At 44.0% G+C, this 7,669-nt stretch overlaps 1 non-coding gene across 1 annotated transcript; it reads left to right on the forward strand.

Annotated features, from left to right (window-relative positions):
• Positions 1–401: 401 nt before the first annotated feature.
• On the forward strand, positions 402–474 carry TRNAS-GCU (transfer RNA serine (anticodon GCU)). The gene has a single exon. It is a non-coding gene; the product is annotated as a tRNA-Ser (tRNA).
• Positions 475–7,669: the final 7,195 nt, after the last annotated feature.

A 7,669-nucleotide genomic window follows, 5' to 3' on the forward strand; every position in this document is an offset into this window, starting at 1 on the left:
CGAAAGGTTGGTGGTTCGAGCCCACCCGGGAGCGGTGTTGTGAAATATCAAATGTAACGTAAAAAGCCAAAGTTTTTCCACAATACCTGACAACATTTTATATTCTAAGCTTCCGTGGCGCAATGCTTAGTGTGTTCGGCTGTTAACCGAAATGTTGGTGGTTCGTGCCCATCCGGTAGCGGTGTTGTGAGGTGTCAGACGTGACGTAAAAAGTCAAAGTTTTTCCACAATACCTGAAGACCATTTAATTTTTGGGCTTCCGTTGCGCAATGTTATCGCGTTCATCTGTTAACCGAAAGGTTGGTGGCTCGAGCCCACCTGGGAGTGGTGTTGTGAGATCTCAAATGTAGCGTAAAAAGCCAAAGTTTTTCCACAATACCTGACGACCATTTAATTTTTGGGCTTCCGTGGCTCAATGGTTAGCACGTTCGGCTGCTAACCGAAAGGTTGGTGGTTCGAGCCCATCCGGGAGCGGTGTTGTGAGGTGTCAGCTGTAACCCAAAATATAAAAGATTTTCCACAGTACCTGACGACCATTTAATTTTTGGGCTTCCTTGGCGCAATGCTTAGCGCGTTCGGCTGTTATCCGAAAGGTGTTATTTTATATCGTTTGGGTATCATTTGTGCGCCTTTTAATGAATGAGGCTTTTTCAACCCTCTTTCTCACCGTTTATTTAAGCGAATGGTGTATAAAAAATATCGCACTAATTCTATGCCATTTGAGCACCATTTAATGGGGTATTCCATGGGGTTATTTTATATAATTAAGTTATCATTTGCAAACCTTTTAAAGAATTATGCTTTATAAACCCATTTCTTCACCATTCGTTTAAGCTAATGGTGTTTTAAAATATCGAACCATTTTCGTACTATTTCCGCACCTTGTCAAGGTGCTCAAATAGTGCACATTGTTTTAACACCATTATGGCGCTATTTAGACACCACAACTTTTTACAGTGTGGAGCAGGAAACTACACTTAAAGAAGATGATGATGATGATTGCTCTGTCTCGCAGCCACTTTCAAAAATAGCCAAAACTAACATGGTTAGCACCTTAATTACTTGGCTCCAGTTTTTCGTCGCCCTAAGTTTTTAGTATCATTGGATGGGGAACAAATTGGACTATAACATCCCCGTATCTCTAGTAGAACCTGAGTTATGGCATGTTTTTGAACTTTTCGCTTAATTACTCGGCCCATGCTTGTGGTGTAAATAGTATGGTTGGATGGGCGGACAAATTGGACTATAACACACTCAAAGTTCATCCCTGTATCTCTTGTAGAACCAGAGGGTAAACGAGTGCAACAGGGTGGGTTAGCTAAACGAAAGCGACAGGGTGGGTTAGCTAAACGAGTGCGACAGGGTGGGTTAGCTAAACGAGTGCGACAGGGTGGGTTAGCTAAACGAGTGCGACAGGGTGGGTTAGCTAAACGAGTGCGACAGGGTGGGTTAGCTTAACGAGTGCGACAGGGTGGGTTAGCTAAACGAGTGCGACAGGGTGGGTTAGCTTAACGAGTGCGACAGGGTGGGTTAGCTAAACGAGTGCGACAGGGTGGGTTAGCTAAACGAGTGCGACAGGGTGGGTTAGCTAAACGAGTGCGACAGGGTGGGTTAGCTAAACGAGTGCGACAGGGTGGGTTAGCTAAACGAGTGCGACAGGGTGGGTTAGCTAAACGAGTGCGACAGGGTGGGTTAACTAAACGAGTGCGACAGGGTGGGTTAGCTAAACGAGTGCTACAGGATGGGTTAGCTAAACGAGTGCGACAGGGTGGGTTAGCTAAACGAGTGCGACAGGGTGGGTTAGCTAAACGAGTGCGACAGGGTGGGTTAGATAAACGAGTGCGACAGGGTGGATTAGCTAAACGAGTGCGACAGGGTGGGTTAGCTAAACGAGGGCGACAGGATGAGTTTAGCCAAATGAGAGAGCCATGTTTGTCGTAGCCCTAAGCTTTTAGTATGGGTGGATGGGGGACAAATTGGACTATAACATACTCAAATGACATCCCCGTATGTCTAGTAAAACCAGAGTTACGAGCCTCCAAAGTATAGTGTAATGTTAATCCTTTGGAGTGTATGTTCACGAACATTTTGCTTAATTGCTAGGCCCTTATGTCCATGAAGTTTCCCTGAGGTTTTTGTCAACTATTTATTTCCCTGATTTTTCCAGATTTTCCCAGTTTTCCAGGTTTGTATGAACCCTGATTCGAAACAAATTTATATTTTTGTTGTGGCTCATTTTGTGAAGGAAAAATAGGGCAGATTTCAAAAGAATGCTTCGACTAGTGTAGAAGTTGCAGGTGAGTTCTCCTTGTTTGTCATTCAATGGTACAAATTACGTTGTTCATTTATAATATTGAATATCGGTAATGGTATGGAAATGGTTCTCTGCTATATTTGATTTCGGTAATGGTTGGAAATGAGATAACGTTTCTTAATCGGGAATGGGAAGGGTTGGTATTTGGAAACCACGGATCGGTAACGTATGGGGAGGTTGATGAAATCTATGGGTGGAATTGGTAAACAAAAATTTGAAAAAGAGTGGTATGGAAATGGTAACGTTTGGAACAGAAATGCAGCTCTCTAAACCTTACAGTATATCGTAGTGGTATCTCTGCTCCTTGGTTTTCCGTTCCAAAACTTCCGTTGGCTGGGATCTCCGTCGAAAAGAAAAATGGCGATATGGTGGACGTAGAAACACGTTGCAATTCTTATATTAAAGATACTGGGAATAAATTTGTCCAAACTGTTTTAATTTAACCACGGAATTCTCACTCACACATATCACAACAAAACATCATTGACGATCGTTTAAATGTTTAGTAGAAACAAGGCTTAATTTACACCATTCCGGCAGAATCAGACGTGAGCCGTTTTCGCTCCCAAAATCACAAGATAAAAATAGTTCTAAACCGGATGTGTGTAAGTTAATGCGCGTGGGCGCAAAAAAATGTGGTAACTATTTCTTTGGGAGCTAAGCGGTGTATGAATCCGCTGAAACTTTGTTGTTACGGGCTTTTTAACCAGTTTCGTATTTCGGGTTATTATGAACTCCTGGTGGGACTAAGTTCGACTCCGGTACTAGCAAACGCAAAAACTAAACGCTAGTTCAGCATAACCAAAAACTAAACAGAAATTCGTTCACTGATCATAAACAAAACTACTAAAACATAGCACCAGCGATAGCGATTAAATGAAATCCAAAACATATTTACTTGAAAAGTATTAATGTTCATCAAAATAATATCAAAAATAAACATAAGCAAATTATCATCTTAAAAACAGATCAAGAGCAGCGCTATCCAGTTAACTGTAACCTAAACAAAAGTCCACACGAATAATCAATCATTATATGGACTAACAACATTATGATACTTTACGAAATCATTTTAAAAAAAAATAGACTCTAGTCTTTAAACATATTAACCACAATACATAAAAAGAATAAAACAAAACACAAAATTTACAGAGCGCTCTAAATTAACTTCGAAGTGAATCACATTAATTTATAGAGAATTCAAAAATAATTTATGGACTTCAATCGTGATTTCAAAAATTTTGTACACCTGATTTCACAAGTGGTTTCCCCCTCGCTGACGACCAATTAATTTGTGGGCTTCAGTGGCTCAATGAAATTCGCGTTCGGCTTTTAACCGATAGTCTGGTGGTTCAAGCACATCCGGGAGCGTGTTGTGAGATCTCTAATGTAACGAAAAAGCTAAAGTTTTTCCACAATTCCTGACGACCATTTAATTTGTGGGCTTCCGTGGCGCAATGGTTAGCGCATTCGGCTGTTAACCGAAAGGTTGTTGGTTCGAGCCCAACCGGTAGCGGTGTTGTGAGGTCCCAGATGTGACGTAAAAAGTCAAAGTTTTTCCACAATACCTGAAGAACATTTAATTTTTGGGCTTCCGTTGCGCAATGGTTATCGCGTTCATCTGTTAACCGAATGGTTGGTGCTTCGAGCCCACCCGGGAGCGGTGATGTGAGATCTCAAATATAACGTAAAAAGCCAAAGTTTTTCCACAATACCTGACGACCATTTAATTTTTGGGCTTCCGTGGCGCAATAGTTAGCGCGTTCGGCTGTTACCCGAAAGGTTGGTGGTTCAGCCCATCCGGGAACGATGTTGTGAGGTCTCAGCTGTAACCCAAAATATAATGGTTTTTCCACCTGACGACCATTTAATTTTTGGGCTTCCGTGGCGCAATGGTTAGCGCGTTCGGCTGTTATCCGAAATGTTGGTGGCTCAAGCCCACCCGGGAACGTTGGTGTTAATTTTTATAAGTAACGTAAAAAGTCAAAGTTTTTCCACAATACCTGAAGACCATTTAATTTTTGGGCTTCCGTTGCGCAATGGTTATTGCGTTCATCTGTTAACCGAAAGGTTGGTGGTTCGAGCCCACCCGGGAGCGGTGTTGTGAGATCTCAAATGTAACGTAAAAAGCTAAAGTTTTTCCACAATACCTGACGATCATTTAATATTTGGGCTTCCGTGGCTCAATAAAATTCGCGTTCGGCTTTTAACCGATAGCGGGAGCGGTGTTGTGAGATCTCAAATGTAACGTAAAAAGCTAAAGTTTTTCCACAATACCTGACGACAATTTAATTTTTGGGCTTCCGTGGCTCAATGAAATTCGCGTTCGGCTTTTAACCGATAGTTTGGTGGTTCAAGCCCATCCGGGAGCGGTACTGTGTGGTCTCAGATGTAATGTAAAAAGTCAGAGTTTTTCCAAAATAGCTGACGAATATTTCATTTTTGGGCTTCCGTGGCTGAATGGTTAGCACGTTCGGCTGTTGACCGAGTGGTTGGTGGTTCGAGCCCACCCGGGAGCTGTGTTGTGAGATCTCTAATGTAACGTAAAAAGCCAAAGTTTTTCCACAATACCTGACGACCATTTAAGTTTTGGGCTTCGGTGGCGCAATGGTTAGCCCGTTCGACTGTTACCCGAAAGGTTGGTGGTTCAGCCCATCCGGGAACGGTGTTGTGAGGTCTGAGCTGTAACCCAAAATATAAAATTTTTTCCACCTGACGACCATTCAATTTTTGGGCTTCCGTGGCGCAATGGTTAGCGCGTTCGGTTGTTATCCGAAAGGTTGGTGGCTCAAGCCCACCCGGGAACGTAGGTGTTAATTTTTATAAGTAACGTAAAAAGTCAAAGTTTTTCCACCATACCTGAAGACCATTTAATTTTTGGGCTTCCGTTGCGCAATGGTTATCGCGTTCATCTGTTAACCGAAAGGTTGGTGGTTCGAGCCCACCCGGGAGCCGTGTTGTGTGATCTCAAGTGTAACGTAAAAAGCCAAAGTGTTTCCACAATACCTGAGGACCATATAATTTTTGGGCTTCCGTTGCGCAATGGTTATCGCGTTCATCTGTTAACCGAAAGGTTGGTGGTTCGAGCCCACCCGGGAGCCGTGTTGTGAGATATCAAATGTAACGTAAAAAGCCAAAGTGTTTCCACAATACCTGACGACCATTTAATTTTCGTGCTTCCGTGGCGCAATGGCTAGCGCGTTCGGCTGTTAACCGAAAGGCTGGTGGTTCGAGCCGATCCGGGAGCGGTGTTGTGAGGTCTCAGATTTAACGTAAAAAGTCAAAGTTTTTCCACAATACCTGAAGACCATTTAATTTTTGGGCTTCCGTTTTGCAATGGTTATCGCGTTCATCTGTTAACCGAATGGTTGGTGGTTCGAGCCCACCCGGGAGCTGTGTTGTGAGATCTCAAAAGTAACGTAAAAAGCCAAAGTTTTTCCACAATACCTGACGACCATTTAATTTTTGGGCTTCCGTGGCGCAATGGTTAGCGCGTTCGGCTGTTACCCGAAAGGTTGGTGGTTCAGCCCATCCGGGAACGGTGTTGTGAGGTCTCAGCTGTAACCCAAAATATAAAATTTTTTCCACCTGACGACCATTTAATTTTCGTGCTTCCGTGGCGCAATGGCTAGCGCGTTCATCTGTTAACCGAAAGGTTGGTGGTTCGAGCCCACCCGGGAGCCGTGTTGTGTGATCTCAAGTGTAACGTAAAAAGCCAAAGTGTTTCCACAATACCTGAGGACCATATAATTTTTGGGCTTCCGTTGCGCAATGGTTATCGCGTTCATCTGTTAACCGAAAGGTTGGTGGTTCGAGCCCACCCGGGAGCCGTGTTGTGAGATATCAAATGTAACGTAAAAAGCCAAAGTGTTTCCACAATACCTGACGACCATTTAATTTTCGTGCTTCCGTGGCGCAATGGCTAGCGCGTTCGGCTGTTAACCGAAAGGCTGGTGGTTCGAGCCGATCCGGGAGCGGTGTTGTGAGGTCTCAGATTTAACGTAAAAAGTCAAAGTTTTTCCACAATACCTGAAGACCATTTAATTTTTGGGCTTCCGTTTTGCAATGGTTATCGCGTTCATCTGTTAACCGAATGGTTGGTGGTTCGAGCCCACCCGGGAGCTGTGTTGTGAGATCTCAAAAGTAACGTAAAAAGCCAAAGTTTTTCCACAATACCTGACGACCATTTAATTTTTGGGCTTCCGTGGCGCAATGGTTAGCGCGTTCGGCTGTTACCCGAAAGGTTGGTGGTTCAGCCCATCCGGGAACGGTGTTGTGAGGTCTCAGCTGTAACCCAAAATATAAAATTTTTTCCACCTGACGACCATTTAATTTTCGTGCTTCCGTGGCGCAATGGCTAGCGCGTTCGGCTGTTAACCGAAAGGCTGGTGGTTCGAGCCGATCCGGGAGCGGTGTTGTGAGGTCTCAGATTTAACGTAAAAAGTCAAAGTTTTTCCACCATACCTGAAGACCATTTAATTTTTGGGCTTCCGTTGCGCAATGGTTATCGTGTTCATCTGTTAACCGAAAGGTTGGTGGTTCGAGCCCACCCGGGAGCGGTGTTGTGTGATCTCAAGTGTAACGTAAAAAGCCAAAGTGTTTCCACAGTACCTGACGAACATTTAATTTTTGGGCTTCAGTGGCGCAATGGTTAGCGCGTTCAGCTGTTAAACGAAATGTTGGTGGTTCCAGCCCACCCGGGAGTGGTGTTGTGAGGTCTCAGATGTAAAGTAAAAAGGCAGTGTTTTTCCTCAATACCTGACGACTATTTAATTTTTGGGCTTCCGTGGCGCAATAGTTAGCGCGTTCGGCTGTTACCCGAAAGGTTGGTGGTTCAGCCCATCCGGGAACGGTGTTGTGAGGTCTCAGCTGTAACCCAAAATATAAAATTTTTGGGCTTCCGTGGCGCAATAGTTAGCGCGTTCGGCTGTTACCCGAAAGGTTGGTGGTTCAGCCCATCCGGGAACGGTGTTGAGAGGTCTCAGCTGTAACCCAAAATATAAAATTTTTTCCACCTGACGACCATTTAATTTTTGGGCTTCCGTTGCGCATTGGTTAGCGCGTTCGGCTGTTATCCGAAAGGTTGGTGGCTCAAGCCCACCCGGGAACGTTGGTGTTAATTTTTATAAGCAACGTAAAAAGTCAAAGTTTTTCCACAATACCTGAAGACCATTTAGTTTTTGGGATTCCGTTTTGCAATGGTTATCGCGTTCATCTGTTAACCGAAAGGTTGGTGGTTCCAGCCCACCCGGGAGCCGTGTTGTGAGATATCAAATGTAACGTAAAAAGCCAAAGTGTTTCCACAATACCTGACGACCATTTAATTTTCGTGCTTCCGTGGCGCAATGGCTAGCG

Source organism: Phalangium opilio, unplaced genomic scaffold (assembly GCF_054372755.1).
Source record: "Phalangium opilio isolate 3A_F unplaced genomic scaffold, DU_Popi_V2 ptg000002l_1, whole genome shotgun sequence".
Taxonomy (NCBI): domain Eukaryota; kingdom Metazoa; phylum Arthropoda; class Arachnida; order Opiliones; family Phalangiidae; genus Phalangium; species Phalangium opilio.